This window comes from Nannospalax galili, unplaced genomic scaffold (assembly GCF_000622305.1).
Source record: "Nannospalax galili isolate Female #2095 unplaced genomic scaffold, S.galili_v1.0 scaffold1084, whole genome shotgun sequence".
NCBI lineage: Eukaryota > Metazoa > Chordata > Mammalia > Rodentia > Spalacidae > Nannospalax > Nannospalax galili.
In genome coordinates, this window is record NW_008351705.1 from 833577 (window position 1) to 856338 (window position 22762).

At 38.1% G+C, this 22762-nt stretch overlaps 1 pseudogene; it reads right to left on the reverse strand.

Annotated features, from left to right (window-relative positions):
- Nucleotides 1-2845: 2845 nt before the first annotated feature.
- LOC103746552 lies at nt 2846-3566 on the reverse strand (annotated as a pseudogene).
- Nucleotides 3567-22762: the final 19196 nt, after the last annotated feature.

Here is a 22762-nt window from a genome sequence, read left to right on the forward strand (position 1 = left end):
ATGCTGCTCATGCTATTTTGAACAGTAGATCGAGCTTAAAAATGTTTTGTTAAGCATTTCCTCATGGTGGGTATAAAGTTGCTCTGTGTTTTGGCGATTTTTTTTTAATGATTAGTTTGCAATCATATAAGTTACTTCTTGGTTGCTGTGATAAACATCATGACCAATGCAACTTGGAGGTGTGGCAGGAGGCAGCCAGAGAAGAAGAGCAGAAAGCTCAGTGCTCATATCTTTAAGCAGGCATAATAAGGAGAGAGAGAGAGAGAGAGAGAGAGAGAGAGAGAGAGAGAGAGAGAGAAAGAGAGAGAGAGAAAAGAAAGAGAAGAGAGAGAGAGAGTCAACTGGGCAAGCTGTATAATCTCAAAGCTTGTGCCCCATGATGTGCTTCCTCCAGCAACGCCTCACCTCCTAAACCTCCACAACTGGGCTGACTATTACAAAGTATTCAAACACTTTGAGGAAATTGGGGACATTACTCATTCAAACCACTACATTTCACTCTCTGGACTCTGTAGGATAATGGCTGTAGCATAATACAAAATATATTTAGTATAATCTTAAAGGCCCCCACAGTTGTTAACAGTATCAACACCATTTAAAAGTCCAAAATCTCCTCTGAGACTCAAAGCACTCTCTGTAATACTGAAAACAAATTACATACTTTCAACATACAATATCACAGAATACATATTCCCATTCCAAAAGGGAGGAATGGAGGCCTTATGAGGAAATATTACATCTAAGTAAGACTGAAAGCCAGCAGAGCAAACATCAAAGCCTGTAGCTCCATGTCCAATGTCTGGGACTTCAGTTCCAAGGGGCTTAAATGGCTCATCCCCTCCAGCTTTGCTGTATCTCTCTCTTCTAATTACCTCTCTTGGGTACCACTACCTATATATAGCTCTCTTTGGCAGATATCTCATGACTCAGGCATCTCCAACACTACAGTGTTGTCACTGTCAACCAGTCTTCACTTTCACAACTTCTTGTAATAGCCTCACAGGGACTATTACACAGGGACTCCTCTGCTTCATGCTGCCTGGCCTCTGCAGCTCTTTGAAACCATGAGGGAAGAACCAATGACCCCCTGAATCTTGCCTCATTCACGGCTTTGGAGCTCGCACCATGTGAACAACATTGCCAAGTTTGGCTGGCAGCTAGATCTGGACCTAGGCCACCTTTATCCACATTATCAGTAGGTTCTGTATGTTGTATATTTTTAAGAGCAGAAAAGTGCTTAGGCCTTTTCCTTTCCCTAGTTGGAATCTTAGTTGTGTGGTACTTGCCTTGAGGGTACTCATTCTTTTGTTCAAATGCAACCCTGGAGTCCTCTCCTTAATTTCTCCTTATCAAAGAGAGCCTTTCCTTCAGTACATGCCTTGGCCTCAACATTATTAAGTGCTAGTGCTCACTTTCAATACAAACTGTACTTTTAAAAATTTATTTCTGCCCCACTTGCTCTTTTTTATTATAGATACTCATAATATTCACCGTCAATGCCACTGAGTTTATATATCGCTTCCTTGGAATTTCCCCTGCTAAAGAAATTAGTCTGTTACTTTAAATTTAGTCTCAGGAAAATTCTTAAGCCTCAGGAAGATCCAACAAGACTTCTTGCCAAAATATCCCAGTTGCTGTGCACATCCTTGTTTCCATTTCCCTCTGGAACATCTTGAGCTCAGCCTGTACTGGAATGGCCCATTAAGCTCTACTTACAGTCCATAACCATTTTTCTAGTCCAAATTCCAAAAGTTTTTCACATTCCTCCAAAAAATATGGTCAAGTTATATACAGCAACAGCCTACTCAACAGCTTATTCAATAGTCTACTCTCTGGTACCAATTTCTGTATTAGTTCCTTCTCTGTTGCTGAGATAAACAACATGACCAAGGGAACTGCTGAAAGGAGGAGTTTTTTGGGTTTATGTTTCCAGATTAATAAGAGTTCACCATGGTTTGGAGGCATGGCAAGTGTCAGCCGGAACAGAAACCTGAGTATTCACATGTTCAGGCAGGCACAGGAAGCAGAGAGAGACAGTTGGAAGTGAGCAAGCTATGGATACTCCAAGCCTGTTTCCAGTGACATGCTTCCTCCAGCAAAGTCTCACCTCCTAAACCTTCACAAATAGTGATACAACTGGGGACAGTGTTCAAATACTTGGAGTCTGTGAGGACATTCATTTAAACTATTCCCAATAGCCTTGTTACTACTTTCTCTGTTATTTTTTTGGTATAATTCTTTTTTGATGTGATGAAAGGAATAAATCTACCAAGTTCTCTGTTTATATACCTAAAAAAAACTCTATAGAGTTTACTATTTAAAGTAATTTTGGATTTTCCAAATCTGTCAAGTGGAATTATTTGGACAAATATGATTAATTTGTAAATGTATTAAAAATCAGTTAAGGTGAACATCCCCATAGTATAATGTCTGAAAATAAAGGGTGATGGAGGATTTACTCTCTCCCACTGACCAGTGTTGAAGTGCTGGTATTATGCATATCCATAAGGTGTTTCGATAGGATTATAACTTTCTAAAAATAGAAGTAAATGGTTAAACAATAGATTTTTAGTAATAAAAAATGTTAACCTAACTTGAATGATCTTAAGTACCTTTATTATTTGTTTTTACAAATTTATTCAACTTGAAATCAGAAACATACATTAAAATAGCAAATGAGACAGAGTTTTTGCCAGTTAGAGTCACAAAGAAAAGGAAGGTGCAGAGTAAAGTAGCTCTTTGGTTTCTTGCTTACCACATACAAGTCATCTGCCCCTGCAGAAATAAAGACACACACTCTGGGAAAGTTACTATGTGTAAATCCAAGCATGGTCTAAAATGACATTTAAACAGCATTATGCAGGGAGATAAAGAGGAAATGCAGTGTGAATGTCAGTAGAACGGTTGAATACATTATATACAGTATATCCATACTATGGAATGTGATACAGAGTTCTATATAGAGTGAAAGGACTTTGTTGCAATAGAATGAACCCACCTTCACCAAGGCCTTGGCTAAACTCTGAACTAGTATACAATTCAGCTGTGCTAGCACTGATCTTCACATGCTTAGATGTAACTTGTTCTTGATAGTCATGTGCTTCGTAAGTCCATGGTTCATCATGACTATTTGTAGCCAGGTGCTACATAACAGGAAGAAGGAATCCATCAGTGCAGAAGTAAGGATGTACATCTGGTGACCATTCACCATGATCAAGAATTTTCAGTGCTAAATAAAATGCCTCTGCTGCCATCTGAGGAGGAAAGCGCACCATATGGCAGTCCAACACAGCTTCATTTAGTGTTTGGCAAAATCACACTGTTCTTTGTCAACCTCCCCAGTTTTAGATGTTCCCACAGAGGAGGTGCAGAGGGAGAGTGTGGCTTGGACAAAAGTTTAAAACTCTTGGATTCTTCATTTCCATCTTTCTGATATGGTGTTTAGTGTAAATACTGCTAGTCCAAAAGAAAAGTTAGCAGTTTCTTTAGGGTTCATTTCTTCATATTTGTTTTCAATAAACATGGCACTGACACCAATCAGACTTGGGCACACAACTATTCTGCATGAACCAGTTGACATCAATGGTCCTTTGCTGGGCTCATCCAGTTGTTCCCATTGGGCTTGGAGAAGGAATATCATCAACCTAAGTAGATTCAGGAGAAAGCTTTTCTTCCTTATCAGAGTCAGGCTCAGATTCCAGCTCTGGCTCATACACAGAGACCTTTTCCAGAGCGTCTATGTTTTGGCAGGTTTGGTAGTAACTTTTCCAGGAACAGAAGTTTTTACTTCCTTTTTCAGAGGCACTCTAGCCTGAACCTGTTTTCTGACTTTGTTACCAATGTCTCCTAGAGTTGTTCGGCAGTTTCAGCCTGAGCTTCAAGGCTGCATCACCAGCCATGGGCACACACTCAGCACCCGTCAGACTAACCTTGGCTTTAATTTCAGCATTAATTTTCATGTTCTAGTGACCTTCAGCACCATGGCTTCCCCTTCAGGCAGTGGCATGTGGCAGAGAGAACACTGGAGCTCCTGGTTGGCCTTGGCCACAAAACAAACCTTCATCTATAATATTGACACATAGTAGAGACCATGACCAGTCAATCCTCTCTCTTTAATACATGAAAATAAACTTAAAGAATTTCTAATCAAAGTGGAAGAACAGCAAGAGCAGTTCAACAACCACATCAAGGCAACTACAGATGAGCAGCAGGAAGGAAATGGGCTTCCCACCACAGAACCAACAGACAGGAAGCAACCATTCCTGAGATCCTAGATTTCCTGTGATGAGGGCAGTTGTCTCTGAGGGAGCCTATGACCTCCCACTACTAACACCCTGTGTACTACACCAAGAAAGAGTCAGGCTACAGCACAGGAAAGTCAAAGTGGGCAGAGCATGTGTTTGAGATGAGGACACAGATTTGGGGGAGAAAAAAGAGGACTGCATTTAAGATAGAGAAACAAATGAATCAATGTGCTTAGAGGCAAGACACTGAGAGCTGTAGAATTTCCCCTGCAAAAATTCAGTTACGATAGTCACAGCTGCGTGCAAAAATGAATTAGGCCTGGATAAAGCACTGACTCAAAGAATTAGTGGTAACAGTACCATAGATCAAACAGGCCCAGAAATAATCTCTAGGCCGCAGCCAGTGGAGAGCTCTGTTTTAAGGGGGCAGTGCGTCAAGGATCCAAGAAAGTCTTCCCCCCCCTTAAAGGAGAAAAATTTGTCCTACAACAAATATGGCTTCAGATGTAACAAATTTCAAAAGCAAAATCCTAAAGGATTAGAACATTCAGAATGATCTTATTAATAACCTGGAATAAAACTTAAGGATAAGTAGCAGAATAGAATATAATCATGTCTAAAAAGGTAACATTCACATTCAGGGATCTTTTAAAATGATCATAAAATGAAAGGTAGTACAAGCCACTAAGTGGAGAAAAATGTCACTGAAAATGGGCAATACACAGTATTGGACTCTTCAGTAAAGAGGATTAACTGATACTTTACCAAAGAATATTTGTAGGTAACAAATAGTCACATGAAAAGATATACGAAGGCATTAGTCACTAGGGAAATGTAAATAAAAACCACAAAAAGAGATGTCACAAAGCACCCATTAAAATGGCTAAAATTGAAATCGTTGATCATAGGCCATGGTGAAATGCAGTAGATCGGAATTTGCACACTGCTGGTGGGCATGTAAGATGATACATTGCTTTCAAACCCATTTGTTAGATCCTTAACACTTTAAATATAAACCACAACATGATTCAGCCATTTTACTCCTCCTTTGTAGACAATAATGTTGATTATAGCTCTGTGCTAATGAACACTTGCATACCAGTCTTCATTTGATCATATGCTTTCCTTCTTACTTTAAAAGCGGTTAGCGATAAAATTTAAACTTTTCAGGAGCATGAAATATTTCAGTCTCTCACTACCCTACCTGAGTTCCTTGTCCAGTGTCTGGTAAAAGTGGGAGTACAAATGTTTGTTGACAAAGGTAATATGATTTACTATGGGCTTCACCTTGTCAGATAATTGCATTCCAGCATATCAATGCAATGAAATATTACTTCAAACTAAAAGGAAATGAGTTATTGATTCAGGCAACAACCTCAATAAATATGAAGATAAATAAGCAAAAGAAGCCAGGAACTAAAGATACCTAGGGTTAAATTCCATTTATGTGAAGTCCTAGAAATTGCAAGTCAATTCAAAGTGATAGAAATAGATTACTGATAACCTTGGAGTAAGAGACTCAGAAATGGTGAGAGAGAGAAGTTAGAAATAGGCAGGAGGAAACTTTCCAGGATAATGATTATGATTTTAGATGTACATCCTGTGCTCTAAAACTGTACTCTTTAAATGTATGAAGTTTATTATATGTCAATTTTATCTTAACATATGATTATCACTTGCCCATCATCCCCTCAATATAGAGCAATGTGGTTGGAAATACAACCATATTTCACCACATTCCGTTTTTACAATTCTGTCTTCTACTTAGGCTTTCATTTTTTTTCAATATGTTTTCATTGGTATAAATGTCTATAGTTCTGTTGCTACTTGGATGAAAGACAGCTTCATTCAAGTATGTCATCTCCTTTGATCATATTTACTCCCTGTAACCACCCTTTCTTCTTCCTTCTTCTCCTCCTCCCCCCAACCCGGCTTAAGTGTCCTGCCATCCCCCAGTCTCCTCTCTCTCTCTCTCTCTCTCTCTCTCTCTCTCTCTCTCTCTCTCTCCCCCTTTTCTCTCTCTCTGTCACACGCAGGATTTTATGTAACTATAGAAAATATAGAGCAAATAAATGAGAGAAAACATGTAGGATCTGCCTTCCTGTATCTGATTTATTTCCTGTAAGATGATAATCCCCAGTTGCATCTGTTTTCCAACAAAGAACACAATTACATTCCTGTTTATTACTAAATAAAACTCCATTGTATATTTTCTTTATTTACACATTGAAGGACAGTTAGTTTGATTTCATTAATTGGCTATTTTGAATAGTCCTGTAATGAACATGATGTGCAGGTACGTCTGTGGCATGATGATGTAGAATCCTTTGGGTATATACCTAGGAGTGACACAGCTGGATCATATGGTAGTTCTATTTTCAGTTTTCTGAGGAATCTCCATACTGATTTAAATAGTAGCTGGACTAGTTTACATTTCAACCAGCAGAATATAAGGACTCCCTTTCCCCATATATTTGCTAGTATTTGTTGTTATCATTCTTTCTTTTTGTTCATTTATTTATTTTCATTTTAGGTATACGTGTTTTTTGCCGGCATGCAGGTTTACCACGTGTGTGCAAAATCATGGAGACCAGGTGAAGAGGGTGTTAGATCACCTGGAACAGGAATTACAGATGGTTGTTATCTGCCATGTGAGTGCCGGAATCAAGCTCAGTTCCTTTGCAAGAGTAGCCAGTACTCTTACCACTGAGCAATCACTGCAGCCTGTTGCTTGTTTTCTTAACGATAGCCATTGTGTTTGGGGTGAAATGAAATCTCAAGGATTTTTTCATTTTGTCCTGTTTTTTCTTAAACAGGGTCTTCCTGGAGCCCAAGCTGGCCTGGACCTCACTATGTAGATCAGGCTGGCCTTGATCTCACAGAGATCCACCTGCCTCTGCCTCCATAGTCTGAGTCCTAGGGTAAAAGGCACTGGCCACCACACCTGGATCAAGGTGGTTTCAACCATTTCCCTCATAACTAAAAATGTTGGACTTTTTTTTTTCATGTGTTTGTTGGCAATTTGTATTTCATCGTTTGAGAGCTGTCTCTTTCATTATCATTAATGGTTGGGTTTTTTATTGTTAGATTTTATTTAGTTCTTTATATATTCTGGATATTAATCCTCTGTCAAATGGATAGCTACCAAAGATTTCTCTTCCGTTCTATAGGTTGTATCTTAACCCAATTGTTTCCTTTGCTGTGCAGAAGCTTTGTATGTCATGAAATTTCATTTGACAGTTCTTGATACTATTTTTTTTTTGAGCTATTTTGTTCTGTGTCAACATTGAAATGATGCTTATACAAGGGCGGAGCTATGGATCAAGTTTTATTCTTTTAAATGTAGCTATCCAGTTGTCCTAGAACTATTTTTAAGAGACTGTCAACCAGTGTGTATTTTTGGCCTCTTTTTCAAAACTCAGGCGACTGTAATTCTGTGAACTTATATTTACATTTTCTATTCTATTCCATTTATCTGTATGTCTGTTTTGTGCCATTGCCATGCGGTTTACACTGCCATGACTGTAGTGCAGCATGAATCAGGAATATGATATTTCTAGCATTGTTCTTTGTGCTCAGGATTGCTTCAACTGTATAGGGTCTTGTGTATTTCCATGCAAACTTCAGGATGCCTTTTCTATCTCAGTGAAGAATATCATTGAAATTTGATGGGGAGTGCACTGAATCTTTAGATTGCTTTTGGTAATATAACTATTTATACAATTTTAGCTCTGTTAATTCATGAGTATTTGTAGCCTTTCTATGTTCTAGTGCATTCTTCAAACTCAGTCTTCAGTGAGTGCAAATTGTCATTGTAGAGGTTCTTCATGTCATTGATTAGGTTTAGTCTGTGGTATCATAATTTTATGTTAGTGTGCACAAGGTTGTTTTCCTGATTTCTTTCTCAACATATTGCATGCAATTTGTATCTAGGAATGTTACTCATTCTTTAAGGTTGGTGTCGAATCTTCCTACTTTTTTGAAAATGTTTATCATTTTTAAGTTTTGTAGTCATTAGTGTCTCATATGAACAGTAGTATAATATCCAATGAGTTTGGAAAAAGTAGACACCTTTGTTTCATTCCTGAATTTAGTGCCATCATTTTGATTTTTGTCTTCATTTAGTATAACATTGGCACTGTTTATCACATATTGCCTTTACTATGTTGAGATTTGTTCCTTTTAGTGCCGATTCTTCAGAGCTTTATCTTGGAATGGTGGTGGAATTTGTCAAAGATCTTTCCTGCATATAATGAGATGAACATGTCATTTATGGTTTGAATTTGTTAATGTGATATCCCATGTTTATGGATCTGGGTATGATGAAGCATTCTTGAAGTGTTGGAACAAAGCCCACTTGGTCATGGTGAATGATCTTTTGGATCTGAAATTGAATCCATTCACATATATTTTATTGAGAATATTAACATTCATGGTCATCAGGGAGATTAGCCTATAATTTTCTTTTTGTTTTCTCCTTATTGGGTTTTGGCATTATGTACTACTAGTGTTATAAATAGGTTCTTTCCTTCCCTCTTTGTGAGATAGTCTGAAGAGCCTGTGCCTGGCACACTTATAAGGGCAATGGCTATGTTTAGGGATAATCAGGTCATAGTCTGTAGGGGAAAACCTGAAAAAATTATTCTGCTCAATGGACATGGTATTAAACCCCCTAATGACTTATTGTTATACTCATAGATTAGGGCATCATGCAGTTCTCACCAGAAATTCTTCAGCAGATGGAGATTAACACAGAGAATCACATTTGGTCAAACTTCAGAGATAAGAGACTGGAGTTCTCAGCCTTAAATGGAACACCTGTACCATACCATCGCCTCTCCAGGCTCAGGGTTCATTATGGTAGAGTGGGTAGAAAAAATTTAAGAGCCACTGATGGTGGGGAATTACAAGAAAACAGTGTTTTCCAGAAGAATTCACAGCAATTGTGACAACATGCACAAGACCTGTTCAATGAGACAAAATCTCAGCATGGCAGGTAAGCTGGAGAGGACATAGGCAAAAAGAAAGCAAACAAAACAACAAAAAATCAAAAATTTCCCAAGCTTAGATGAGAAACTGTTGCAATTGTTAACTGCTGAAAAGGCAGAGTCAGTTTTCTTTAAACGTGTGATACTTGGTAGGTTGACCAGGATACAGGGGCTGGACTCACACTGAAGGGCATTTGAGGACACAAATAGGCTAGATAGGCTTGAAAAAATAATGAGAAGTACATATGACTAGGGGGTTCAATAAAATGGGGTTGAGATTAGGGAAGGAGTCTGATCATGATCAAAACACCTTACATGGGCTAGGCTTGGTGGCTCACATCTTTAATCCCAGCACTTGGGAGACAGAAGCAGGTGGATCTCTGTGAGATGGAGAGCACACTGGTCTACATATTGAGTTCCAGGACAGCTGGGGATCTTAAATAATTTATTTGAATGAATTATTAACATTCTGTAAAATATATATATGCACATGTATATGTATAGATGTATAGATGCATGTGTGTATATATGTACATGTATGTGTGTGTATATATAATGATCAAAATACCATATATATATGGCCTGAAATTCTCAAAGAATAAATAATATATTTCCCTTTATTTTTTCTTTTTATTGAATTTTTGTGTATTTCATACAGAACATCTCAATCAATCTTAATTATCTTTATACCCCTTTCCTTACTAGCACACTCCCATAACAGCCCCAATGAAATTCATACATTCTGTCATTTGTGTTAAGGTCTATTGGGTCAAGTGAGTGTCCTCAGACATTCCTCAGTGCATGTTCATCTCCTGAGGTCTAGTCAACCTATCTAGAGTCCCTCACTTTAGGAAGATCAGTTCTTCCTCACCCAGCAATAATCAGTTGTCAGCATTTCTTCAGCTAAGATTGGAGTCTGCTGTTTGTTTCACCAGTTTTATGCTGGATTTTTGTTGGCTTGAGTTTGCATGGGTCTTGAGCATGCTGACACCATTGCTGTAAGTTCAAATGAGTAGGGTTCCAGGAGCTTGTAGGACTCTATTTTCATATGGTCATGCACCTCCTCCCTCACTCTTACCATCTGTCTGACTCCCCCTCTACAATGGTCCCTTATCCCTCAGTGAATGTGGTTTAACATGAGTCCTGTCTAAGGGCCAACATTCTGCAGACACTTAATCTCTATGCTTTGGCCATTTGTGACATTTTTATGCTCCCGTCCCTCTGTTCCATGAGGGAGCTTCATTAATGAGAATTGAGATAGTCATTAGTGTCCTCTTTACCCCTGTATGTTCTGTGAGCCTCAGGTGTAGAAGTTGCACTGCAGATGTGCCATTTAGTAGCGTATAGGGTTTTAAAAGTATTCCCTTATAATATTCTGGATCTTTTTGTTTTCTCTTGTGATTTTTCCCCTTTCCTCTCTGATTTTGTTGATTTGGAGTTACTCTATCTTTCTGTTGGTTAATTGGGCCCAGGGTCTATCTTGTTTATCTTTTCAAAGAACCAGCTCTTGATTCTTTGATTCTTTGTATTGTCTTTTTTCTATTTCATTAGTTTCTGCTCTGGTTTGTGTTATTTCTTCTTCTAGGCTAGATTTGAGTTTCATTTACTGTTACCTTTCAAGATTCTCAAATGGCAATGTTAAGTCGTTTTTTGTGCTCTTTCTGATTTTTTAATGTAGGCACTTAGTCCTACTTCCCTCTTAGGATTGCTTCTAATGTGTCCCAGAGCTTTTGTTATGTTGTATTGTCCTTTTCATTTAATTCCAGGAATACTTTTATTTCTTTCTTAATTTATCTTTTGACCTACTCATCATTCAAGAGTGTGTTTTTAATCTCCATGAGTACATATAGTTACTAGGGTTTCTTCTGGTATTGATTTTAAGTTTTATTGCATTGTGGTCTGATAGAAGGCATGGAATTATTTCAAACTTTGTATTTACTGAGGTTTGTTTAGTGCCCCAGTGTGTGGTCAATTTTAGAGAGAATTCCATTGGGTGCTAAGTAGAAAGTACATTCTTTGGTGCTTGGGTGGAATATTCAGTAGATGTCTGTTAAGTCCATTTGATGTATGATATTGTTTAATTCAGATATATCTCTGTTTATTCTTTGTCTGGTTCACCTGTTTAATGCAGACAGTGAAATATTAAAGTCCCTATGATTAGTGAGTTGGGATTAATCTGTGTCTTAAAGTCTTGTTGTGCTGTTCTTATGAAATTGGTTGCACCAGAGTTTGGTGCCTATATGTTCATGATTATAATATCTTCCTTGTTAAATGCTCCTTTGATCAGAATGAAGTGACTATTTAGCTCTTCTGATTAAATTTAGTTTGAAGTCTGTTTGGCAGATACTGGCATTGCAACTCCTGTTTGTTTCTTAGTGCCTTTTGCTTGTAATATTTTTTTTTCATCCTTTCACCACAAAGTAGTGCCTGTCTTTGCAGGTGAGATGGGTTTCTTGCAGACAACAAAAAGACAGATTTTGTTCTTAATCTATTCAATTAGTCCTTGTCTTCAGACTGAGGAGTTTAGTCCATTGGTATTTAAAGTTATTATTGAAAGATATGTATTGGTTCCTGTCCTTTTAACTTCTGTTTTCATTCTTGGTCTAACTTGTGTTTCCACAGTTGTACCTTCATTTAGTTTCTTTCTTTTTTTTTTTTACCCATTGGGTATGGGTGGGTGTTCCTTCTTCAGTTCTTCGCCTTGCTTCAAGAATTATCAGAAGGACTGGTTTTGTGGATATGAATTCTTTCAGTCTATTCATGTTGAGAAGATGTTTCTTTCTACTGTAACTATATTAGACGTTTTTGCTGGATAAAGTATCCTGGGTTGGCATCTGTGGTCATTTAGAACTGGTACTTTGGTCCAGGTTCTTCTGGCTTTCAGAATTTGCACTGAAAAGTCAGCTGTAATTCTGGTGGGTTTTCCTTTTCTACGTGACTTGTTTTCCTTTTTCAGCTTTCAGTATTCTCTCTTTGTTTTGTATATTTAGTGTTTTTTACTGTGATATACCCTAAAGGAGTTTCTTTTCTGGTCCTGTCTATCTGGTGTTCTGTGTGCTTCTTGTATTTGTATGGGCATGTCTTTCTTTAAATTGGGGAAATTTTCTTCTACAATCCCATTGAAGATCTGGTCAGTACCATTACCCTGAGATTCTTCTCCTTTCTCTATGCCTGTATGCATAAATTTGGTCTTTTCACTATGTCCCACATTTCTTGCATATTCCATTCCTATGGGTTTAAAAAATTTTTTTTTAATAATCTTTGCTTGAGTAGTGCAATTCTTCAACTTTATTGTCCAGTCTTGATATTCTGTTTTTCATTTCATTCAGTCTCTTGGTGAGGTTTGCTCTTGTCATTTCTATTTGGCTTGAGTGTTTCACTTCCTTCTTCATTTCAGCCTGAGTTTTTTTCAATATTTCTATCTCTTTTGTGAATTCAGTCAGAAATTTATCCCCATCTTTTTTAGTTCTTTGATTTGTTTGTTTGTTCTTTAAGTTCATTGAATTCTTTGATCATGTTTGTTTGTTCTTTTAAATTCTGTGTCCTGGGTTATCTCTAGGGAGTTCTCATTGTAGAACTCTATAGGTCTGTTAGTGTTTGGGGGGGACATATTATTTGGGTTTTTCATATTATTACTTTTTTGTTGTAATTTTGGCATGTGGATTTCTTTTGTTGTTTCTGATTCTGGTATGAGATTCAAGCCTTCTTTTGTTGAGCTGAAATCTGTTTGTGTTTGTATACTTGATGTGCCTTGATTGTTCTCTTACTGGGTATGAAAAGCTGGTTGGTCTAGGCTTCGGGTTCTCTCTTTTGATTTTATATTGGAAGGCCCTGATGGCTAGTCCACCTACTCAGGAGTTTCAGCAGAGGCCCAAGTCAGGCAAGAATCAGGTGCTCTCAGGCTTCCTCCTAAGTTCTGGCCCCCTCTAGCAGCAGGCACAGCTCAATTTGGGAAGCTTGCTTGGCAGAGACTGGATTCAGGTGATCACAGGCAGTCTCCAAAGGTCTGGGTCCAGCTCAGGGAAACCTAGTCCTCCAGAAGTGGGATGGGCTGTATTGTGTGTGGTCCCAATGTGGTACAAGTCACCTTTGGATAGCTCACCACAATACAGAGGCCAGGTTCAGCCATTTTCAGGCAGTCTGGAAGGATTTGGGCCCCTACTGAAGGGCAGATAACCTTACCCTTGCAGCAGTGGAAGGGGTTGCAGGTTGTCCCAATGTAGGCGGATGGGCATGCCCAACTTGGAAAGCTTAATGCCAGATTTGGGCCCCTACTGAAGGACAGATAACCTTACCCTTGCAGCAGTGGGAGGGGTTGCGGGTTGTCCCAATGTAGGCGGATGGGCATGCCCAACTTGGAAAGCTTAATGCCAGACTGAGCTAAGTGGGTAGTGCAGAGACCTGAGGTGCTAAAAGCAAAAGTGGGCCTGTGCCCAAAGCTAGAAGAACAGTATGTGGGGTTGAAGAGATTGAAGTTGCTCAGGTTATAGGAGAGTCAAGGTGCAGTGGGCAGGTCTGGACTAAGGAGGTAGTCCAGAGATCTGGGGTGTTTAAGTGCAAAAGCAGGTTTGTGCCCAAGGATAGAAAGTGAAAAGGATATGGGGTCAGGGAAATTGGATTTGCTCAGGCTGTAGGGGGGTCAGGGTGCAGTCAATAAAGTATTTTTTAAAAGTCTAAAATTTTTATTGAATCCTTCTATCACAGCACAAAAGAAATCACAAACAATATGTGAGCAAATGGAAGTAAGTGCCCAAAGAACATTTTGTTCACAAAACCATAGAGCAGAGAGCGTGGATTTCTGGTTCAGAAGAACAAAGATAAAGGAGACACCATATATTTTTACCATACATAATTCAAGGTACAAAACACTGGCATAACATGTTAAAACTACTGAAAGAAAGGAGCTATTAACTCACAATTCTTTACGAGGCGAAAAATATATTTCCTCTTACAAAAATTTACAAAGCTTACAAAACTTACGAAGCTTATATTAGCTACTTCCAATATGTAGATGCTGAGGAAACTCATGATCTTTAGAGTAGTCACATTATATGAAATGTTAAAATTCAGTCCATAGATAGAAGGAAAGGGGAATCCAGTGAAAACATACATTCGCAAAATGGAAGAAAATAAACCGAATAAAAAATACATGACTAAACATATAGATTTTTTATTGTTAAATATTTTTGGACACTATTAACTTAAGAAATTATTGTTTAATGTAAATTCTCAAATGTCATTTCCAAGAGGATAAGAATGCAAAATACACAGGTAAGGAAGGCTAACTCTGACTGTATAACTCCTGTACTATAATACCTAAAAATCAGGAAGTAAATGGAGACCATAACATTCTTATTACGGAGGTATGGAAGCCATGTTGAATGACTTCTGGCCTTATTATTTCTGATGAAAAATCTAATTTTTATCTGAAGAGATCCCGTTCTAACTGATGAATATCTTCTCACTGCTCCCTTCAAAATTCTTCCTTTAGTATGTGTTAGAATATGTTGTAGTATGAGGGTCTTTGAATTTATACTGCTTGGAACTTGTGTAGCTTACTAGATGTAGAGTACATATTTTTAATTAAATTTGAGAAGTTGTGGTCACTGTTCTTTTAAATATTCATTGGCAATTTCTGTCCCTGTTTTTTCTCTTCTGGAACTTCCATTATGCACATGTTTTTGTGTCTAATGATGCCCCGGGAGGGATGGACAGTCATTATCTTTTTGTCTTTGCATGCTGATCTGAGTTGTGGGCCTCCCTTCACTGCATAAATCAGCCGTTTCCAATTTGTCCTTAACTTTCACTTACTGCTTTCAGAGAACTAAAAGATCAGCCTGAAACAAAAGCTTTGATTGTGTGAGTTCTCTCTGAGCATTTATACAGCCTTCTGGGTGTTCTAGTTGTGATAGAAAATTGGAGCTGGGTGTTTCTCAAAGCCTTTGTTCCCTCATTATCTCTTTTGTCCCAGCTTCTTCAGTGAAGATGCTTTGTCTTTTTGCTCCTTGCCTTAGGTGGTTAGAGTGGATATATATGTGATTAAATACTTTTCCAAAATGTCACCCGGGAGCACATCACAGGTCTTGGAAAACTATGAAATGGTATGAATGAGGGCAAGCATCCAAGTCAGTCTAAGACTGCAGCCACATTTTCCTAGAGCAAGTTTGTGCTGCCCCTGAAGAACTGTGTCAGTTGTGTGGGCTCCACTCCTGAAGTTACTGGCATGCTAAAGAGCAGGTACGACAGACAAAGTGAACATCAGAGTATTTTCTTAATGGAACTTTGGCAGCTTCTTCCTTACCTATTTTCCTAATTATTATAAATTGTGACTAAACCCAGAGATTCAAAAAAAATGTATTCTGACATTTATCATGATTGGTCTTTAGCATTCTGGAATTGATGATTTTGTGTCTGACACTGAGTTCTATTGTTTTTTTTTTTAATTTTTAATTGAATGTTTGTGTTTCATACAGGCATTCTTAATCACCTTTATACCCCGCCCCCGGCCCTGCATTTGCACCCTCCCACAGACCCCTCCCCACCTGGGTTTCGTGAATTCTGTCATTTGTGTTAAGGCCTATCTAGTGAAGTTAGTGTATCTTGATGTCCCTCAGTGCGAGTTCATCCACTAGGGTCTAGTCAGCCTTTCCAGAGTCACTTACTTTAAAAATATCAGCTCTTTATGGGGCTGGAGAGATGGCTCAGTGATTAAGAGTGCTGGTTAGTCTTTCAGAAGACCTGCATTCGAATCCCAGAACCCACATGGTGGCTAACACCCATCCATAATACTAGTTTCAGGGGATTCAGCTCCCTCCTCTGTCCTGTGTGGGCACTTCATGACACAGGTGTACTTACATAAATGTAGGCATAACACTCATACACATAAACTAAAAAAAAAAAAAACCAAACAAAAACCATCAGCTCTTCCTCATCCAGCAGTAATCAGCTGCCACTAGTTCTCTGGATAAGATTAGTGCCTGCTGTCCATTTCCACAGTTCTGTGCTGGGTTTTTATCCACTTAAGTTTGCATGGGTCTTGTGCATGCTGACACCACTGCTCTAGATTCATATGAGCAAGGTTCCAGGAGCCTGTAGGACTCTATTTCCATATGGTCATACACATCCTCCCTGGCTCTTACAGTCTTTCTGCCCCCTCTTCTTCAAAGGTCTCAAAACCTTACGTGGGTAGAGTTTAATACAGGAGTCTTATCCATGGACCCACACTCTGCAGACTCTTATTCTCTACACTTTAACCATTTATGTCCTTTGTGTTCCTGGCCTTTGTTGCAAGAAGGAGCTTCATTGGTGAGAGTTGAGAGATGCATTAGTATTCTCTCTACCCCTTGTTCTACTATGTTCAGTGAGCCTTTGGTGTAGAGGTAACACTGTAGATGCATCACTTAGGCTTAGGCAATTCACAGGCAAGCTCTGTGTGTGACTAGTTGTAGAATTCTGCAATAATCTCTGTTGCAAAAGAAGATTCTTTAATGAGTGGTGACTGAGATACTTGTCTGTAAATGTAAGGATCCATATTTTGCATATAGTAAGAAATTACATTTGTCTAGAGATGTGATAGCCTTGCAGTTTTCTCTAAGATCTAAGACCTCTCCAGTCATATGTAGTTTAGGTTCTTTGACTGAACTTAAAAGTTCACTGATTTTCACTGAGTCTGTCTTTATTCCACTGGGGACTTTAGCTCTTAGTGGGAATCTTTCATGCTCTTGTCAATCCTCTGTGGAAAGCCTCTTACAGACATATCGGGAGCTGTGTCACATAAACCTTTTAGGCTATCTTAAATATATTCAAATTGTAAATGAAACTTAACTATCACAGTATGGAAAACAAGTTTCTTCTAAAGGTAAACATATGCCAATCATGTGATCTTACCATTTCACTTCCATTTATTTAGCTAAGAAAATTGAAAGTCAACAGTCGCACAAACGTGTGCACATAGAACTTTTGTTAATAATAGTATTAACTTGAAACAACACAAATATCCATAAGAGTATAGATAAAAAACTATTATATCCGGCCAAAGCAAGTACAATAAATGGGATATTGATTAATGCTGCAGTATGTACCTGTACAAGGGAGACTGAGGTTATATATTATCTGTTATTTTAATTACTGAAAATTCTATAAAATTCAAAATAATTTATAATGTCAGAAAGAGCAATAGTTTCTTGAGAAAGAAATTCTGGGAGTGAGAAAGAAGACCCATCAGAAGGGGCAAAAATCCCCTTTGAGGTGACAAGTATATTCACTGTATTAGTTGAAGAAGTAGTCTTAATTACATATATATATACGCCAAAATTATCAAATTCTGTGCCCTAGAAATATATAGTTTATTGTGTGCCAATGAACATTAAAAGTATGTTTTTGATGCTAGGTGTGGTGGTGCATGCCTTTAATCCCAGCACACGGGAGGCAGAGGCAGGCGGATCTCTGTGAGTTCAAGGCCAGCCTGATCTACATAGTGAGTTCCAGGACAGCTGGGGCTACAGGGAGACCCTATCTCAAAAAGATAAAAAAAAAAAAAAAGCATGTTTTTGAAATAAAGTGTGTTTTATAAAACTAAAAAATTACAATAATTGTTTTATAAATGTAAAATATTTATATTTATATTTGTAATGAATAGCTCTGGGAAATCAACTTACCAAAGAGACTTAAAAATAGAAAGTGTTGTTAAAAATTTTAGTAAATAAAATATGTCCTTTTGCCAAATCATAAACAATATCCACACAAATTAAGCTACTGTTTCCAGATATGATTATTTTGATGGTTCATAAGTCATGGGAATATGCAGAGATGACACATTCTGTGTGGATCTCACAACAGTGTTCTGTATATATCCTAGCTTTTTAAAGAAAAGGGTCTCTTATGTGTTTATTTGAATTGTTCTAAACTATTGTTATGCCACTTTTAATTTTGTAACTTTGTTTCATTTTATTTTTAGATTAGTATGCATTAATGCCATGCTTAGTCATTGATATTTACTTCTCATCTTGGAGTGGAGGCTCTTAGGTAGGCCTTCTGCTCTCCCCATTCTGTAATTCTCTTCTTTAATATCAGTATTCCGTATTCTCACCATCCAGGGAAGTGGAAGCATACTCTTTTGAGGTCTGTACGTCAGAACATTTGCTACAAAGAAGTGTGATTTCTGTTGAGCTGACTGACATAAATAGCATCAAAACCTGTTAAACTCGTTGTCTTTCTTCTAAGTTACCAACATTAAATCTGCTATTCTGCAAAGACTGCTTGTCTTAGCAATTTAGCTCGTAGCTCTTTGTCTCTGCCAATCATAAGTGGAGAATGTCGCCCTGGGGATCCTAATAATCCTGCGTGATTTCCAGATTCTCCTGCTTCAATTAAGACATCATTAGTTTGGCCCACAGAACTACAGCAAACATTTTTGAATGTATTTTATATAATCAGCAGACTATGCCTGTTCTTTAGTTTTTTTATAATTAACTGTTAAACTTTATAATTTGTAGTTATCAGGGATAAATGCTTGACAATTTCATGGGAAAATGTTACATTTTTCTCTGCATATCATGCTTTTTGTATATTCAATTATTTCAGGGAGAAGAATCTGCAGAAATGTCTATGAAATGTTTTTAATTTCATAAAGCTATGAGAATATTTTGATTACATTGACGCTGAAAAATCTTAAGAAAAAGTGGCTCCGAAAGAGCGACCTGAATTGTTTTTTCATTTTAATTATTATTAGTAGTAGTAGCAGTATTTTATGTGTATGATGCAATGGTCATGGAGGCCAGAAGAGGGTATAGGATGCCCCCTAGAACCTGAGTTAAAGGACAGTTGTTAACTGTCATGCATTTGCTGGGAACTGAACAAGAGTAGTAGTAGTAGCAGTATTTTATGTGTATGATGGATTTACCTGCATGTATGTAAATGCATAACATGTATGCAATGGTCATGGAGGCCAGAAGAGGGTATAGGATGCCCCCTAGAACTGGAGTTAAAGGACAGTTGTTAACTGTCATGCATTTGCTGGGAACTGAACAAGAGTTCTCTTCAAAAGCAACCAGTGCTCTCTCCAGCTGCAGTTACCTACATTTTCATAGAGTTTGCTCTGTGGAAAAATGTAAAACTGATAGAGTGAAAAACATAATAAGCAAATCTGATAGATGAAAGATAATAGGAGAGTTAATGTATACAATATATTCAACAAAATAAGATTTAAAAATTTTGCTGACATCAATGGAGACAAAACAAAAAGCCAGAGTCTTAGGAGGATAAATCACCTTCCCACAGCCCGATTCTCAGGCCAGCCTGGGTCTCTGGCATACTTCTCTGTCTCAAATATGAGGTCCCGAACTCCACCCCTGAGGCTCCTTACCATCCAACGTCTGAACTCTGTGCACCCCAGACCTGCTATATCCTACCCTAATCTATCAGCCAATGTCTTCACCTAACAGCTCCACTCATCCTCTGCTGATCCCTAACCCTATGGAATCAATCCTGGAATCTCAGCTCAGAAGTGGCTCTGACCTCTAGCTGAACTGAAACCACTTCCTTCACCCCATTTTCACATCAGCATAAAGTAGCCCACAAATGGGACACCAAACACTATTTAACTGGGCCATGAAGTGACAAGTTGGAGAAACAGCAAATATACAACAAACATTCAACATGGACGAGATCACTTATCCATACCAACAAACATTCACACGCAAGTCCAGATGCCTAGGTCTTCTCAAAACAAACACAAACAACATGAATAATAAAGATTACATATCTACTGCAGAAATTAAGAATCCCATCTTAATGTTACCTGAAAACGACAACTCATTGGATGCGTAAGACAATGATTTCAAAATGGCAATTATAAATATGTTCAAGAAACACAAAGAGGACAGGAATAAAAAAGTGAATGAAGACCATGGAAACACAGTTGTGTTGAATGAAATGACTAAAGCAATTCGAACCATAAAGTTAGAATTTGATAAAGAGAATCTCTGAAGAAAAGCCAATCTGAATTAAGCTTGAAATAAAAAAACTCAGGAACTACTAAATTGTTATACTATTAAGAGGACTCCTAGTGACTTACTATTATATCCATAATGCATATCACAACTCTTACCAGAAAATTTTTCTTATGAAGCAAATGGTGATTAACACAGAAACCCAGAACTGGCCAATGTACAGAGAACACAAGAGACTGCAGATTAGTCATCTCTGAATAGGACACCTGTGTCAAACTTCTGCTTCCCAAGGCTCAGGGGTTATTGTTGAAGAGGGGACAGAAAGATTGTAAGATCCAGAGGTGGTGAATGACCACCAACAGATAGACTTTTCCAGACAGCTGCTCAGTTACTCATATGAACTCACAGCAGTGCAACAGCATGCACAAGTCCCAGGCAACCTCATACAAAAAAATCCCTGTATAAACATGGGGAAGTCAGAAATCCTAACCCAGTTTAAGGAACTTTTGGTAAGTGATGGTTGCTGGGAGGGGGAAAGACAGTCACTCCAGTGGACAGACCCACATTGAAGGACATTTGGGGACAAATAGAGTACATTAAATTGGACAGGGGCATAAAAGTAGGTGCAGATGGGGAGGGGAACTAAATACCATGGAATTATAGTCTATGAAAATTTCAAAAATTCAGTAACAAAAATAAAATGTAAGAGAAAAGTTTGCCCAGAATATGAGCCATTTTTTAAAAGACCATAGGAAAAAAAGACTGAAGTTTCAAGGATGTACTTTATATTCATCGCTACATAATTTTAGCAGGGTGGTTAAAATTCAGAAGGTCTTGAAAATACAAAGATATGTCCTCTGCCTGTACCAGTCAAGATGACATGGATGATTCCCTTATTCACAACACACTTGGGAAACACCTTCCCTGCATCCACAGCCAAAACTTTAGTCACCACATAATGGATGACCTGGGAAGTAGTCTCCAGGTGGCCTGAAATTAACTGTGAAATTAATTATGTAGACAAAGCCAGCCTGCATGTCACAGAGACCCACCTGCCTCTGCCTCCCACGAGCTGGTATTAAAGGCGTGCGCTATTATGTCTGGCAGTTTTTGTACTGGTAGTAATCTTCAATTTTTAAGAACCCAGAATGAAGCTGATTCAGCACTTAAAATGTGGTTTTTCTCACTTTTATACTTTAGTAGCATTTTTGCTGTATTGTAGTTAAAACTGTGGTATTCTGCCGCATGCATTCATTTGATGTTATTCGTGCATTTTGATTATACTCAGCAACATTTTTTCTTTTCTTTAGCTTGTGGTTTTATTGCCTCTTCTGTATATTAGTATTTTCACATTATCTTACTTAAAACACTGTCTTAGGTTTCTACTTTTATTCTATTTTTTAGATTTATCTAATTTTGTTTTTTAACTATCATATAACTGGTGTTTTTATTCTAGTTTTGTTATTTTTTCTAGTCACTTGTTCTATTCTCTTCCTTCCTCTCACCAAGTTTTTCTTTCCACCTCTTGTTCTTTCTCCTTCCTCATTGTCATTGTTTCTCCCATATTTCTCCCCCTCTCCTAACTCCTTTCCTGTCACTCATTTACTGTTTCCACACTTGATCTGAATAATCTTAATATTGTGTTTTTGAGACAGGGTCTCCCTGCAGCCCCAGCTGTCCTGGAACTCACCATGTAGATCAGGCTGGCCTTGAACTCACAAAGATCTCTCTGCCTCTGCCTCCCAAGTGCTGGGATTAAAGGTGTGCACAACCATGCCCAGCCTACTTTTTAACTTTATTATACATTCTACGAAAGTTTTGTCATTCTCAATGTTATGATCATTAGTGATGTAGAATGGGCTTTAAATGGTTTGTAAAATGTGTGTATATGTGTATGTCTGTGTGGGGGTCTGTGCATGACGGGTGTAGGTGTCTGTGGGGTCCAGAAGAGTATGTCAGATCCCCTGAAGCTGACAACAGGTGGTTGTGAGGTACCCACAATCGGTGCTGGGAACCAAACTCTGGTCCACTGCTAGAGCGGTAAGTGCTCTTCACCACTGAGTCATCTCTCCAGCCTAACTGCTTGAAAGTCTCTTTCTGTATCTCATATGATTTGTTTTGGTAACTGTTAGGACAATTTGTTTTCTGCTCACTGAGTGATACTGGAGATTGAGTCTTCAAGAGTAAAAGAGCTCTTAAGAAGGAAATCCCCTCAGTAAACTAGTAGTGATAGTCAAAACCAACAAAAAACATGGATCTTGACAAAGAAACAAAAGAAACATGAGAAAGCAAGGCAAATGGCTCCTCTAAACAGCTCAACTGACAAACTAAACAACACTAAAAGAGCAAAAATGCCAGATGAAGATTCTGGTAAAAATGATCAACAACTTCAAAGGTGATACAAACAAGAAGGTGAGTTAATCCAGGACCTGGAGATCAAGGTCAGCAATATAGAGAAAAATGTCAACAAGATAGATGAGAAAAGAAATGTCAGCAACATGAAAGAAAACCTCAAAGAAATTGGAAATTTGAATAACGAAAACAAGAGCAAATAGAAACTTTAGAAATGAACAACTCAGAG